This window comes from Enoplosus armatus, chromosome 16, assembly GCF_043641665.1.
Source record: "Enoplosus armatus isolate fEnoArm2 chromosome 16, fEnoArm2.hap1, whole genome shotgun sequence".
In the NCBI taxonomy this organism is placed as follows: domain Eukaryota; kingdom Metazoa; phylum Chordata; class Actinopteri; order Centrarchiformes; family Enoplosidae; genus Enoplosus; species Enoplosus armatus.
In genome coordinates this window covers 17,796,370-17,811,289 of record NC_092195.1, presented here as the reverse complement: position 1 = coordinate 17,811,289, position 14,920 = coordinate 17,796,370, and positions in this window count along the sequence as shown.

The window sequence follows — 14,920 nt, the reverse complement described above, 5'->3', positions numbered from 1 at the left end:
CCAGTTTTATCCAGTTCACAAGTAGGCGTTGAATCAGTCAGATCCCCTCTTGTGGGTGTATACAGGATCAATGTAATCACAGTGACATGTAAACTATCACTGCAGCCCATCTGTTTCCTCATGCCAAACAGATGCTGAGCTCAGCAGTAGTGTGCTGCCTCTCTTGTAAAAGCATCCTAAAGGTGTGAAGTTCACGGAAAGAGTCCAGATCTCCAGTCTGACAGGGTGTGAGACGATGTCTCCACACAATATGATGTTGACAAATGTTTCACACAACCTGAGAAATCTTATGGACTGCATACAGTTTAGATCATATTTACACTTACAGGCAGGCTCGATATTAAATGCATTGGCAGGAATAAAACTCAGTGAGAAGGGTGTAACGTGTGAAGGAGCTCCTGCCTCTGATTGCACGCTGCAATCAACCTGACCTGAGCTCAGTTTTCACATGCGCGCCCAGCATGCAATCAGATCTCTCCTCTCATCTTCATCTTAATGCGCGCCCGCGGTTCAGTGACTGCTTCGCCTGCGCTGTTGTTGCTGGAAGTCATGCAGCCCTGAGGGAGCTCGCTCTCGGCTCGGTCCCTGCAGCCCGGATCAGTCCAGGTCTGACCGGCTGAACGTCCCACAGGCAGGATACCGCAGGACGCAGGCGCGACTCCCGCTGCGGCTGAGGATGGTGGCTCGTTAAGTTTGAGCGGATCTAACTGGGACGAATCCGCCGACGGTACCACTGCGCCAAACGGAATTTTTTGCGATTGTTTACCGGGGACCAAAACAACAGTAATCCTGGATATTTTTGGCGTGAGTAAACCAGGAATTCAGCTTATTTAGAATTCACGTTTTGTCGCATCGCCGACGCAGTTAATCACATGATTTAGTGTCATTTCAAAATAGGAGTAATCCGACCTATCACCACTACGAGAGAAGCTGAGAGGGTGTTTTGTGCATCATCCTAACCTGTCAAACAGCAGGTGCACCAATCAGGTCTCCCATCACTGCGGCTCAGGTCAGAGAGTCTGATTTCAGGTGTGGCGATGCGGTGCAGCTCAGAGCCTCTAAAGTCTGAACGGGTGCGATTTTCAGCTCAAGTTTTCTGGGGAGGATCCAGACCTGACAGCCTTTTCTGTCAACTGATGATCAACAGATCCAGTCCTAATGAAGTCCATCAGTTGTTCACAGTTTCAAGGGGGGAAGACAGACAGAGAGAGAGAGAGAGAGAGAGAGAGGAGCCTCAGTCAGCTGTCAGTGTGATTCAGCCGCTGTCAGAGTCTATTCATACCAGCACACACTACTTAACTTTCGTCTCTGTCCAAGTCCTGAGAGTTTCAGGAGCATGCTCTCTAATGGTCTTGGAGGTTGCCTGGTAACTGCGGATCAACCTGACGCTTTCAGCTTGCTTGGATGAAGGCCATACGAGAAAGCAAAGCCCCCCAGAATAGTAATGGGTTTGAGACTATATTATGTGTGTCAAATGTCTCAAGGCAGCAGATACTTTCAGCACCTTACTGTAGGTGCATGGTATGAGTTGAACAGATCAGTGCTCTGCAGTACAGTAATGATTAATTCAGAGAGACGACGAAGAGCCCGAGAGATCAAGAAGGGCTCACACTTTGCTGACTGACCAAAGCTTTCTGTATGTTGAGGCGATACGAAAAAGGATCCATATGCATGTGTGATGAGTTTCAGTGGTGCCTCAAGGTAATCTTGAGATCTTTCCCTCTCTGCTGTGTGTGAAGACCTTTTTTTATTTTAGAAGCCATGAATTTTTAACGTGACTCCCTCATCACTGTATGTAGCTCTAACCTTTCAAACAGCCCGACCTGCATTTTCCTGAAGTATTTAAACAGTATTTTATGAAAGACTGGATCCTAGAAGCCCAAGCTGCATCCAAACAGCACCATTAGCTGACCAGTCAAATAGTGGCCAAATGCCCATGTCTCCATTAAGATGAGTCAATGAACTGCAACAGGAAAGTCTAATGTGTTACTGGTCTACTTTCAGAGGCAAACGCTGTTATTAGTTTGTCTATGACGCAATGAGGTGTGGCATGATAAGCCTCAGGTTTTCCTGAAAAGAAGACTTCCACACAGGTTGAGTAATAATGTGTCGTTATGAAGAAACAGCTGTCATGTGCAGATGTTCAGCGTCACACTTCTTTCACTGTCACCAAACTGTAAATGTGGTCTGGACTGAGCTGCCGAATTTAATGAAGGTTTAATAGTAATATAAGAAATAATCAGTGTTGCAGTACTGCAGTCCTAACAACAAACAGTAAGTAGCCAGAAATAGCACTTAGCTAAATCATAACCTGAATGTGAACTGTATCTGATGCACTGAGGACATTACTCCTGAGACTTTGGTCCTGTCTTCTCGCATCCAATCAGAGAGGCTGTGCAGCCAGCGCCCCTATAAGAGCATCCTGTGAGCTGGATGGTGACTCAGCTGAAAAGGAAGCTGGGAGCGTGGTGACGTTGCACCGTACATCAGCAGCACCTGACCTGCTCCTCACAGCAGTCTGAGCACTGAGCTGCAGAGACTTTGTCCTAACTGCTGCACATTAGGTCTGAATAAAGATGCTCCAGAATAGGGCAATAATTCAATATCATCACTTATTAACTGGAGTCATATTATGATGATATAATCGTATTGTTATGACCTTTATTATCTAAATATACCGTACTAGCCTGAATATAACATGATGTTTTATTCAGAAAAATACTGAAAAATTGGACGTCATATTACATTACGACTAGACATTTAATTCTCCTGATGAACCGGAGAGAGAGGACACCTGTCCTGTGCTTTCCAAGGTTACCTAGAGTGAGCCTGTTGCTTTAAGAGAGTGTTGCATTATGGGTTGTTTGTAGCTTAATGTTAAGCTAGCGATTTCATACCTGACCGCAAACAGGTGTTCTAGAGTCAGTCGGCCCTAAGAGTTTCATGTTAAAGTGAGTTCAGTTGAATTAGGAGTCCCAACGTCTCAACCGAGAAATGGACTTTACAGATTTGTCTGTCTGGCAGAAAAGAAATAAGGTGTCACAGAAAGTCATACCAGAAGATGGTGAGTCCACAAAAACAGCTAGTTAGCTAACAGTAAAACATACTTTAGTGGTCTCAAAACTGACTCCTTCTGAAAGCTGTTTGAGAAACATGACGGAAAACAGAATGAAGTTCTGTTAATGTCTGTTAAAATGTCTGAATTCAACAGTCGGCAAGTTCTGAGATGAGAAGTGTAACGCTAACTAGCTAGCTAATTAGAAATACCATTTGCTATTTTGTCATGTTTACTCTATTTTTTAAAAATATTTTATTCTCCTGTAATTAACTTATTTGTAATCCCTTAGTATTGGTTGAGCATTACTGTAGTTTTATGTAAGTGTGATGATGCATTCAGTTGAATAAGGATGTTAAATATGGTAACTACGTCTAAGATATATCTGTTTTTAATAAAAGTCTTCATCCAAAAACAAGTGTCACAAAAGCAGGCTGGTCTTATATTTTGGCCAATGTGTAATATTTTGTCGAGCTTTGTTCTCAGGCGAGTGTCATGAAGGTCAAACGATTACAGGATTGTATTTATTAAATACCACCAGGAAAACCACCTGCTGTTGTGATTTCCAGAAAAGTAAACCTGAATATTTCAAGTACTTACCACTAATATTTGGTTGTGTTGCCATTTCACAAGAACAATAGATTACTGAAATTACAGAGACTCTCCCTGTTCTGTAACCTTTGTTCTTGTTTTGAGAGGTTCTGTAAATCCACGTTCGTCCTTTTCTACTCACTATGTCCATCCAGACTATGGAGGAGGTGAAGGACAAGCCCAAGAGGAGGCCTCTGGTCAGGGCTGCGTCGGAGGAGAGCTCCAGTGATCTGAGCTCAATAAATTACTCTCCGTCCCCTGGAGACACGCTGCCCTGGAACCTGCCCAAACACCATCGCATCAAGCGCTCCAAGTCGGCCTCTGGGGATGTGCTGGACCCAGCAGAGAGGGCCGTCATCCGCATCGCAGGTACGATGCTCACATAGAAAGAAAATGGGAGTAGAAGTGTCTGTGAGGGGGATGGACAGAAAGTGTTTTTCTTTATGTTGCTGCTGTAGTGCTCATTTGCAAACTCTGCTGTAACACTGCTGCTAACGCTGGCTGTTAATGCTCTCCTCTCGTTTTCCCTCTCAGCAGTCGATCATATCGCTTTGAGGCGGCTCAGTGATAATTGTGGTAACTGTGTTTGATCTGCGGTCCTCACTGCGCCTGCTGGCGTGTTGTGACTCTATTTGTTATCGGCTCGTCATATCAGCTGTTGTCTAGAATGTGTTCAAGTTGGAAGCTGGAGTTTTCTGTCAGTGCTGACGGCTGTTGACTCACTGCTTTACTTCACAGAGCTGAGGATTTGTTGCATATGCGTAACATGCACATTGTGAGTTGATGTCTTGGCCCTGTTCTGTGTTAAATGATAAGCGTTAATGCTGCTGCCTGTTTTATTACTATCCTGTAGACTTGTGTGTAGGTGATATCTTGGTGTTTGCAGGCCAGTAGTTTCTGCTCTTATGTTTTTATGCTCTCTACTTACCTACGTGCAGTATTCGCATTGGCATTTGTGTATTATGTCTGATAGTAGCAGACCTATTTTACTGTTTTCATAATGATGCTTTCCTGCTGTTGACTTGGATAATAGTGAATATTATGCGTTTTATGGAATGAATTGTTTATTGCATTTTTTAGGACTTGCCTTGTGGGCACATTGATGGGCTCATTTGGTTTAGGGATGTAAACATGACTGTTGTCTTGTGCACAGCCCATTCATATAAATATTCCCCTGCAGTCTTGGCTTCATAGCTTTTGTCACACACAAGATGGGTCGTCTCATTCACATTATCTCTTCACACTTTGTGTTCAGCCAAGTATTAACTCAAAAGTAATGGGATTATGTGACAGCTTGTTAACCATTCTTCATATCATAGTTGCATCTAAACTGTTCTGCGGTTTACACTGCTGCCGCTCTCACTGCCAACCTTAAACTTATACCCATTTACTGAGGATCATCTGCTGCTTATGAACAGAACAACATTTCATAAGATAGAGATTTTTAATATGCATATGTTGCTGTCTATCTGCTGCATAGCTTATGTGTATCACACAGCAGCTGCTTCATTCACCAGACATTATGTTACCTGCAGTGGTTGGAGAAGAAAGAAGAAAGAAGATCTAGTGGTCCAAATTTGCATACATACTTTACACTACCTCAGAGAGTCTTGCAGGCAATTGACAGAGATACATGGTGTAACAACATTATTACCATCTCTCATTATGCTCATTTATTTCCCAGGGGTGGGTTGCAAACTGCTAGGAATGTCTCTTTATCTACTAGATCCAGGTCCTGCAGCCCCTCCAGCTCCGTTAACTGTCTGAACACTGTGGCAGGGCTCAGATGCTGTGACTTGCTGCCTCAGCACTTCCTGTGGTGGATGTTGAGTTCGTATTGTCTCTTTGGACCACAAACAGCAACACGGACCCCCCCCCCTCCCTGGTCATCTCTGATATTGATTTGATGGGGTGGGGTACTGCAGCAGTATTGTGTGACTGCGTGTTATTGTCTCTGAACAGCAGGATTGTATGACTCCAAGTACTTCTGCAGAGCTGGTTGATGAGCTGGAGTCTAGGGAGATAGTGGGATATCTAGTTAATTTATTTCTGGAGATTGAAATTTGCACTTAAATGTCCTTCTCATGACTTGCTGCAGTGCCTCTAGATGTGAGCAGGATGCCGGGATCCGATGAAATATATTAGATAAAGGTGCCTGTATCAATGTTGTCTCGTTGGATTGCTGCCATAATGGCCCTGGCCCCATTCATTAGCCTTGTGAGACATATACAAGGCTGGAGCTTTATCTCACAACAAATGGAGACAGGGCCGTTTGTTATCAAGCTGTAGACAGTTTGAGAGGTTTTTTTTTAGCTCTCTAACATGCTAGTTTATTGATCAGATAACTGTGACCCCTGACAGTCGCTGTGTCGACATCACTAGAGAGTGATAGTGATTTAAAAAAACACAATAAAGTGCTGGTGAAACAAATGAACACACCGTCGTAGACTACACAGGTCAGCAGAATTGTAGACGGGAGGGGAGTGAATGATGCTTGTCTAGCATGGTTATAGCTATGGCTCATAACGACCACCAGGGGCTGAAAGGCCTAAAATATTGAATGAATGAATGTGTATGTGAGTTATTTACTGGACCCGTGAATTGCTTTACATCTGGAAAAACATAAATCACTAATTTCTTATTACAAATGACTGGAATCTGAAAACTGAAAATGTTGTTAACGTACTGGGTAACTCTTTCCCAGTGGCTTCCTTTTCTGCATGGCATAATCCGGGTAATGGTCATAACTGGGTTAAAGGTTAAGGTTTCTAGCTGTTCTAGCATCACGTCTCTAGTGATGTCTGTCTGTTGGTTGGTCCACCGCTTTGGTCCAGTGAAATATCTCAACAATTATTGAATGGGTTGCCATTCAATTTTGTACAGACATTCATGCCCCCCTGGAGACGAATCCTAATGACTTTGGTGTATTTGTTGTTCGCAAATGCATATCATTGGTCAATGACATGTAAACTCGTTAAAGTGTAGTTTATGTTTTACTCACCTGCAAGTGTACATCTTTTTTTGCTCTGAACGGTGACCAGACAGACTGACTGAACTTGCCCTTCTCATAATATTAAGCACTCAGTCTTATTACGTAACCTGCTCTGTGATGTCCTTCATTTCATCTCGCCAGTTTCTGTCTGGTATCTGAAACAAATGCCCTCGGAGGACTTGGGTACGGCTGTGCACGTTATCATCTGTTTTACACTGTTAGAAGCATCACTACATGGCAAAGGTCTGGTGATAGTAGTCGGTTCCTGAAAACAAAACGTAATCCTTTTTTTTTTAGGTAATATTCTATCATCCTGTTTTCTCAGTGAGAGATACAACATGACTCATGCTGCGTCATACCCCACAGCGTGGGAGAGGAGTGCCAGTGAATCTTTGCACATTTCATCCAGGAACATCGCTGAAGGGTGTTTAACTTCACCAAACACAGAACGAGACGAGGCTGTTAGACAGAATGACGAGGGAACAGAAATTTGGCTTTTCTCTTTTATTAACTGTGAACGTACTCCCGTTTTGGGAGTGTTGTGACTGTTAGACTGATATTGTTCTTCCTGCTGAATTACATCCTTGTCTTATTTTTCCCCCCCTGAATTTAAGCTTTTCCCAATGTTACACTTAATCCTCAATTCTCTGCTCAAGAGAGACATGTTCAAATTGTACAGAAAGGTGTCTCATGTAAGTCTTAAAATGCCGTGCTGTAGTTTCTTACTTCTTTGTTCTGTTTTCAAGGAACACTGAGTCGAGGAAACGACATAGGGTCTGCTCAAAACAGATTCACATAAATTATTCATAACTGCTTTCAACGCGGGACTTTGTGCAGTTTTTGTCCGAATATTGAATTGTGGATCCATTATTGATTTTACATTTTACAGTCTTCACTATGGCTGCTTGCGTCAACAGCGTGTAAGGATATCTTTGGGACCCGGAGCTACTCTTGTGCGGCTGATAAGTGATGTTTCTTTCCTGAAGCTTGTTCTCTCACTTCCCCGTAGTTGTTCCCAAAATAATGAAGACTGCCTTTGTACGTCGAGTGTTGACAGATAATGCACACCCAGTTTAAAATGAGGAGAAAAGTATCTTGCAGCTACATGCTTTAGAGTACTGTTTACCTCAGTGATCAGACTCGTGGACCAGGACAGAGGGCTTTGTGCAGTATACATGCTGGACACTAGAGGACAGTGTCCAAAGATGAAGTGCAGTGGAGCATGTCTGCATGTGTCTGAATACCTTCCCTCACGGTGCAGTGCTTCTGCTAACTGTATGTATCTTCTGTCAGGAACCATTCATTTAATTCCATATTGAGGACATCTGTATACATTTTGTACGTGCAGAGTACTTATAGTACTACATGTGTACACAGTAGTAACATATTGAGCTGAGTCAGCGGACGCGTGCTGAAAAAAGAAACACAGAAAATAATTTAGCTTGTCGATGTCACCGGCCAAACAAGGTTGTAAATTACACTTTGCCTTGATTGCATTTATACAACACGAGGAAGGCAATACATTACATGGCTTTATGTCCACTATTTGTGTTAACTCAGTCAGGAAATGTATTTTAATGATTCAGAGATAAGTAGGTGTTTGATAAAGATAGAAAAGTCTAGCAGAGTTTTATTACAACTTTTTTTCCTTGTTCATGTGTGATTTACTTTCCCTACATGACATACTTTATTTTAAATGTACATTTAAATTAAATTGAAACTCTGTGTTTTTATTTCTTTATTCAATTTGGGGCTAGTTATTATTGCATGGCATGCACTGTAAGTTTTATTTCCTCTATTATTGTTTCTTATTTTTACTTCAATTTTATTTTAATATATTATATGTTATTTCTTTAAAAAGTACTACACAAAAACTTTGCCTTGTCATAAAGGACGTAAGCCTAAGGAAATGTTCTCATGGATTTTATCGCTTAATAGGTTAAAGAGGCTAAAGAATGTAATGCTAATGTGATTACAGTAATATATAACTTTGTCCCTACACTGACTATATTTCAACCTGTTGTTTTGTATTCAGGCTGCCAACCTGTAAGCAAGTAACCAGACAAAGTCTTACAAACACAAATCAGTGAATACACAATTAACAGTCAATGGATAGTGAGGGGGAGGTCGTATCCTTCCTTAGATGTGTTGTTATTTTCCTTTCTCTTAGCAGAGAACATAAATTAGTGGCACAGCCAGGGCAGAGAGTCTTTAGTCTGGTGATGTGTGGGAGGGCCGGTTGGCACTGCAGTCAGTGACTCCAGCCAAAGCCAGACAAGCAAACAGAGAGACAAAAGTGAGACTTTCCCTTCGAGAGACACCATCCGCTGGCCAGTGATGAGAAAACAGTGGGATGTTTTTTGTTTTTTTTACATATACCCATACTGTGGAGATTTATAAATGTTGCCCATCAAATAGCGATATCAGGGCCAAAATGTCCTGTATGCTGTAGAAATAAATCATCGAACCCTCAGTGTTAAATTAGTAATCTGCGCTGCACTTCCTAGAAGAGACTTGTCAAACGGTTTTTGCTGTGCAGTGACAATGTTTTCCTTCTTTCTGTTGATGCAGTTTGACTTTCAGCAGTCTGGACTTGACATTTTCATGGTGGCTGTCACTCACTGTAAGGTTTTCTGCCATTTACGTTATAATGTTATGACGATGTTTTTGGCCAATATCAAATGTGATATTTGAGTTACACACTTAAGGCTGCACATGCAACTGTATTGTGATCACAGTCATAATTTATGGAGTGCCATAATTATGCTTTGTAATCAGATTTTCTGCTTTGTTGCATCAAATCAAATGCGTCTGTTGTAGATGTGTCTATAAAGTTTAGTTTAAAAACAGGAGTTTGTTCTCAAAGATCGGTGAATAATCCTTATAAATAATGATGATACTCAACAAAATCAATTTACAAAAACAAAATCAAAATAAGTGTGTGTTCCTGCAGTTAATGTTGTCTGTAATACTCTAAAAGATTTGTTTATCGTAAAACAAAGTTTCTCCTATAAACAGTGAGGGTTGGTTTAGTGTTTATCAGACTTTTGGCTCCATGTATACGTATGTTAATTGTTGTTTTGAAACTACCGGCATGCACTTTGGAGATGGATGCGGTTTTAAAAACCTCCACTGACAGTGCTGCAGGTGCTGGAACTCATTACAGATGCACATCTTCATTGTCAGAACTTTCCTGCAACTCACTTTCAGGTCATAACTCACTTGTTGAGAAACACTGCGCTGAGCTGGGTGGCTCAAAGTTGCAACGCTGTACTTGATTATTCAAGCGACTCAAGAGTGTGGAAATATTTTTCACATTCCGGGCGTGAAGGATTTATTAATGTCAATTTTGCAATTTGTTTCATGCTGGTGAAATTCTCCTAATGTTCCCCGATAGCTGAGTAAACAAAAACTCCCAGCTGTATGAGAAAGTGATAGCACGCACACATGTGCTCAGACTGGGAGGATATATCTAGTTGCTTTCAACAGTGAGAGTGTCTGACTGGTCTGACTTTAATGGTGCATAATATTATTATTTTGTGTTGCATGTTGCCAAGTCTTTAATTCACAATGTTAGAATCAAAATGAATTATCTTCAGATGGTTTAATGGTATTAAGTACTAACTTAATATGTTTGAGGAGACAGAGACCCTTTTTTTTATGCAGAAGCCATTTTGACACGTCATAGTGGGAAAACCACAAATATAATTAAATAATAAGATTAATGATGGTTGAATTCAGCTGCTTCAGTTTCATGGTCTCGGTAGTGTGCATGCAGCCTCACTGTCACACTGTCATGGCATGGAACGGAGCGGCCGCTAAATTGGCAGAAAGTAAATATGGCGCGCATGTCGAAAAGGCCGGTCCCACATAGAGCAGCGAAGCAAAGCAGCTGTGACATAAATGACATAAATAGCTATCAACAAATATGCCTTACCCTTAAGTGCAAACTCATCCAAAGAATCAGCACTCAGCACTGGAAAGTTTACCATGTGGACATACTGCACAGCTTTTTGGAAAGAAGTAATCTCAATTTTCCTGTCGCAGATTAGTTTAGTTCTCTGTGCTTCTTCCAAACGCCACTTCCTTTGTAGGAAGGTCCTTCTGTAGCTGCAGTTTGTCTTGGCGTCCTGACGTACTGTTGTCCCTGCTTCATCTGAGAGAGTCTGTGATTCCTTTGATTAATTTACTAAAATTCACACTCCTTGATCACTTGGGTTCATTATGTTTTGGTACGTCACATAAGAAAACGAGCATTATGAAGTCATTATGTGATGTGACGTTTTAGTTTATTTTGTGTTGCTTTGTGGGGAAAACGTCTCATGGATATTTTCTCTCTGAAGAAATTAGTTCTGTCTTTAAGTTTTAGCTTTAGTCACCTTTGATGTGGTTGTAATTCTCACACACATTCATACAGTTGTTTAGCTTTGAGCTGTGTGACCCAGCACTGATGCAATGTTTTCTGCCTGTGTTGAAGAGGTGCGGTTCTCTGGCATTAAAGCGTAAAAAAAAAATCTGCCGTCATTCGGTTTTGGGAATATGACGTGACTTTTGAGGAGGACCATGTGAGTGTTCTGGGAGTTTATTTTAAAGCTGTGAATAGTACAGGATCCACTTGGCGTGCCTTGCCCCAGTTTCTCCAGCAGCAGGAACTCAAATAACCCCACGCAGCTCCGTCATTTGTTTTTTCATCGAGGTAGCCATGTGTGTCTATCTGGGGTGGAGCTGGCCTGTGCGGTGTGTGTGTGTGTTTGTACGATCTGCAGCTCTGCCTCAACTGGTATCTATCTTTGTGGTGCGTGTTCGCCCCTGTGCCTTTAAGAGGAGGGTCTGATATGTGTGCGTGAGCATGTGTGGGTATTTCTCGAGCAGAGGAGGGGAGTGGTGGTGGTCTGGAATGAAATCTACAGCTTTAGAGAGGGAATACTGTGACTGTGAGTGTGGGCGAGGAAGAAGGTGGGGACAGACAGATAGGTGGACAGACAGCCAGGAGGGCTTTTATCAGCACTGAGGGGGACAGAGAGTCAAAGCAGTGTGCAGTGCCACTGGAAAGTTTAAAAGAAAGTTTGAAGAGAGAGGAAGGTGCCCTAAAACTCCGACTCAGTATCAGCCAGGCCATGTCCATGCCCATGTTTGACCCAGGTCAGCGGCTGTCAGAGGAGCAGGACTATGTGCAAGCCTATGAGAACGTCAGAGAGAAGTATAAAGGTAACAATACCCCCCCTTGTCTCTTCTTTAGTGGTTTTTAACTGTACATACTCAGATGACAACCACGCTGAGAGCGTGTTTGAATGGGAGGTTTGGTGTGAGTGAGTGCATGCTTCAGTGAGTGTAGTATGTTGACTTAACAGCATTAATTGGTTCCATATTGATTTGCTCAAATGTACTTTGGGCTCTCTGTGAGATATAGAAATGGGAAGTGTAATATTTCAACTGTAGAAATGACATTGAGATGTGGTCTCAGACTTTTGCACCGAGCTGCTGGAGAGACGTTATTAAGTTCAGCATCTTTTGGAGACTGGTGGAAGTGATTCACAGCGGTGTCACTTCATTCACTTCAAATGTAAAACTATGGTTTCCTCTGTGGTGATTTTGGAGAGTTTAAAGGAAAGATGTCTTTCTGAGATGCAGGTGGCTGAGCTGTGGCCTTAACACATTAACACATTAAATATCAATAAAAGGAGTCCTGTGCTACCTTGTCTGTGTTCTCTGACCTGACAGCCCCCTTTGCATACAGGGGAATCACTGGGAAGTGTGGGCACAGAGAGGGGAGACATTTTGCCCAGGTCCAACAGCGCAGCATGTGTGATAAGAGCTTGTAGCCAGCAAGGTGGCACATCAGAAGGACATTCACCTGATTACGTCTGGGGAAACACTGCCATGACTTGATAGTGTTTTTCATTTCAGAAAGCAGACACAGGAAGCCGGATCAGCCTCTCGATGTTCCTGCAGCTCATTTGCTTATTTAATTTATGAGTCTGAATTTGACATATGCAAAACCTGGGAAGGAATCAAGACCTCTCAGCTGCAAGAAGCAGCAGATTCTACTGTTCTACTGGTTTACATATGTACAAAATAGATTGAAGTAAAATTTGACTTCTTTATGAGTTGATCTCCATGTTGTTTGTATCGTGTACATTTCTGCCGCCAGTTTCACACTATTCCGCCGACGTTTGTTGATGGCACAAAGAAACATAGCAAATGGAGTAAAGAAGAAGAAGAAGAAGCAAGAAAACATGGATGTAAACAATGCACAATTTCTTTTTTTCTTTTTTTTTGAGGAAGGAAATGCATTCAACACTTTTCGTCAGGCCTCAAGGATACACACACTGAATTTGAACATAACTTTTGTTAGTTAATGAGAAAACTCCAAAGGGAACCTTTAATCGACTATTTTGATAATTAATTGTTGAAGCGGAACATTTGCTGGTTCCAGCTCCTCAAATCTGATGATTTTTGCCTTTTTTATCTGAACGCAAATTGAATATCTTATCTAAACAGCCCTGATCAAAAGCTTGTCATTCAATGTCCAAGTCTGCTGCTTAAACGATGCTCAGGCACTGACCTCCATGACCTTGTAGCACTTGAAGACCAGGCTTCAAAATAAGATCCTTATATGATGCACCTTTGTGGTGTTTGCATGTTGGTGTGAGTCTCTTGTTTAAGACTTGAAATGAAAACCTGTGTTGGCACGTCTAGACATTATTGCTTTCTGATCCAGACTAAGTTGCTCCAGCTGTTGTAGTTTATTTCAATTTGCATTGGAAGAATAGGAGGACATGATCAGCAGGTATCATATTGAGTTTTTGACCAGCTGCCTCTTGCATGTATAAGTCACTCTCAGGCTCAACGTGTAAAGTAAAGACAGGTGAATTACAGCAACATCCGGAGGTGGTTTGGGCTACGACACTAACAGTAACAGCTGTGCTCTCTTATCCCACTTGCCATCCATTTACAGTAGGACACAAGTGAAGAAGCAGCTCTCTCTATGTCTCATAGTGTCTGTGTGTCTAACTTAATCAGTTCAAGGCAAGGCATTGTTGCTGAGAAGCTGCATGTATGTACAGCAAAATATCTGGTTAAAAATAGATTAGAAATAAAAACAGAAATCATAACTGTGGGCACAACTTCCAAACCCACTTACAACAGACGGCCAGTGAGGACAAATGGGCCTAGTCCTGGTCTCTATGTTGGGAACAGCATCGTTCCATCCAGTCACAACAGTCCAGAAATTCTCTTCCCATGCGGTTGCCTACAGTGCATGTCACAGTGGGCAGCGATCCTGCTGTGTCGTTCTGGCACTAGTCTAGTGCTCCACGCCCCTGTCATAACCTCCAGTCCCTCTGCCAAGATCTCACTTCCTGTTACTCTTTCTTATTGTTGGTTTTTGACTTAATGCTATTTGTTTTAGATAATTGAACATCCAGAGTGAACGGAAAGTCTGGACACATATCTGGGTGAAAAAAGGAGGTTCCTTGCGGTGTGACGCTGATCTAGCTTTTGAGATTAAAGTGTTTTCAGTGTTTTGAGGTTTGTCATGGGACGTCAGCTATGTCTCCAAGGCCATCGCTCGAGTCGGTGCATGTGTGCAGATGTGTGCAGATGTGTGTGAACTGAAAAATTCATATATGGCCGTGTTCATGTATAACAGGCTGACACATTAAAAGTGTTTTTATTAGTTTAAAGACACACTTCCAAATGGAGTTTGATTAATGAATTTAAAATCAGCCATTTAGAACCTGCAGCTGACATTCCTCATTTATTGTAAGCAGGTGTAATTATTAATATTAATGTGACTTAATGGACAATTTAGATTGTTATTACCTTTCTTTGCTGACAGAGATAGATTCTTCTATTTTTACTGCTAGTGTTACTCAAAACTCATAACACTAGTGAGACATATCAGATCCTGAAAAACATATCCCTCTTGTGCAACTTGTGTTTACCACTTGGAAGTTGAATGTGAGCTGTTTTTCCTAATTGGCAGCTTCTGTAGACACTGTATCCCATATCACATGAAGATGGCTTAATCTCACATGAAACAAGTTGTTATTCTTGTACAAGCTGTCCTGTGAGTCCAATTTGCATAAGTTATTGCAACAGGTGAAATTCAGTGTACCGTGGGAACGATAAAGTGTGGTTGAGTGGAGCTCTGTCTTATAATAGCAACTGAACAGATCTATTAGTGTAAAACATGCCGCTCTACTTTAAATACTCACCGCAAATATATCCCAGGAGTTAACTCTGTCAGTCTTCAAGTTATTCTGGTGGAAAGACAAACT